We start from the raw sequence: 2,427 nt of genomic DNA on the forward strand, positions 1-2,427 counted from the left end.
GACAATCCCGGGACATTGAGAGTTGACAACTTGTCCAACACCATATTTATTTATTTTTATACTCTTCCCCCCCCGAAGTCTTCAGTTTGGTAACTTGGCACAGACACGGGGTGGTACACATTGATGCAAAGGGCATTGTTATTATAATTATAGGGGCGGGGGGCAGTACGATGACACCCCATGAACCCCCCACAGGAAGGCAGATGTAGGATTCTGAGCCTTGCCCAAACCAAAATATCAAAGTGGAATTAGAATTTAATGGCTCCATGTACAAAGGACCGGAATTCAAAGCTCCCCCCGTTTCTTCATCCCCCATGTAATGCTTACTTGACACAAGCCCAAACTTTAGGGGGCTTAGCAGTAGAAATGACGGTGCTTGACCAAGGCTACAAAACTGCAGAGCCAACAAACTCAGACCACAATGTCATTTGGGAGGAGAAGGCAACCTGGGCTCTCCCGCTGCAACTAAAATAGAATCATGCCTCTGAGGGTCCTCCCTGAATTGGTCAGGGACTTGCAGTGCATAATGGGAGTTGTAGCACCACAAAATAAACAGGAGGTTGGCTACACATCCCATGAGGCAGTGCAAGACTCTTGCCAGCCACAGGTATAACTCCCAGCAGCATTATGGGATTTTTTTGGTTTCACCACAGCCGTTGTGCCGCGGTTCCCTCCCACTGGTTTATACTTATAAAAAAAGAAATCCATAGGATGATTTTAAAGGATAAGTTCACCTGTCGCAAAAATGAAAGAAACGCATATTTAATAATATAACAAAAAAGGCATTCAAGCCTGAAAAGCATTGCAATGGTGATCAGTGAATCAGGGCTGCAAAGCTCAGGCTCCTGCACATCCTTTCCGAGGCACAGCTTGCACTGAGTTTCAATTACGAGAGATGAGGGAAGGACGGCTGGACTTCAAACTGCATTAAGTCACCTCATACGGCGTCTAGGTAGAGCTGTCCTCATTACCATCCAGCCGTCCTTCCCCCATCTCTCTGCCAGTACGAGTATGTGCATAAGCCTGAGCTCTGCAGCCCTGACTCAGTGATCACCATTGTAATGCTTTCCACGCTGGAATGTGAAAATGAAAGACATGCATATTTATTTATTTTTGTTATATTATCAAATATGCATTTTAGTTTTTTTGCAAAACGTGAACTTATCCTTCAAGTGATGACCTTTAATTCTCATGGGGCAACGTAAGGTTAACCGTGGTCATGGTACATCCAATCACAAATCTGGCCCGCGCTTGTGAAAGAAAACTAACAAGAAATAAGTTGCCCTGACTGATGGTTTCTTATAAAAGGTGTTACACTTCTGGCTGTCATACTTATCCCTTCCTTCCTAGCAACAGTATAGAGAACCTCCAATGATCAGAAATACGGAGCTGATGGGGCAATGGCAATTACTTGGCTTTGAAGCCAAACCACTGGACCAGAACATGGCGGTAGAGGAGGCTGGCCGGGTTTCAGGTCAGTGCCACAAATTAGTGAACACAACTTACGCAAGCAACACATTCTGGCTCTCAAAGCCCTTTCTGAATGAAGTTAGAGACACAGTCACCTTGTTTATGCAAGGCCACCGTACCACACTAGCCAGTCCCCTTATACGTACCTATTCCTCCTGGCCTCTCCTCCATGGCTGGCGAGAATACGTGGCACATTCGTGAATGGATTCCCTGTGACTGTGCTCGGGCCTGGCAGCCATATTGGGGAAGCGGTGTCACCACTAGTGCCGGCTGCTATGAGGAAATGAGCAGAGAGATGGAAGGGAAGGTGCGAGGTGAGTAGAAGGAGGTGATGGAGGCCGGCACAGAGACAATGCCACCTTCCCAAGGCATTGCCAATACCAGCTTCCTTTACAGCCGCAGCCGACACAGGAAGCTGACCAGGGACATACCATCCCCGGGGGCTGTTGTGACTTCTCTGGTTCTGGTCACACAAACCGGTGTTGTAGCAATAACTCAATAGAAGGTCTTTGTTCTGACAGATCAGGTCAAAGGCCATCACCGATCACGTGACCAATGCTCCACCAGCACTGAAGGGTGTAGGGGTGGTCTAATATAATCTAATCTCGACCATCTTGAGAGATGCCACCCCTCGAAAATCTGCCCGGAAGAACCAACTCCTGCTATTGGCATTTAGATAAAGCTCTGTAAAGTTTTATCAGGGGTACACAAAACAATGAACAGCAAGACTCTGAAGCCATCCCGGATTACCATAGATCTCCTCAGCAGCCTAAAAAATGCCAATGTAAGCATGTGCTGTGTAAGAGAAGTAAACATGTGCTGTCAACTGCTACGAGTGCACGTATGCTGTAAAGCTTTAAAGTGCATGTCTGAGCAAAAGCACTGTCTGGAGTTCTCACCTCCTCCTCTCTGACACATGGTGAGTGAGTGAGTGAGTGAGTGAGTGAGTGAGTGAGT

The sequence above is a fragment of the Nanorana parkeri genome, unplaced genomic scaffold, assembly GCF_000935625.1.
Source record: "Nanorana parkeri isolate BGI_ZX_2015 unplaced genomic scaffold, ASM93562v1 scaffold237, whole genome shotgun sequence".
NCBI lineage: Eukaryota > Metazoa > Chordata > Amphibia > Anura > Dicroglossidae > Nanorana > Nanorana parkeri.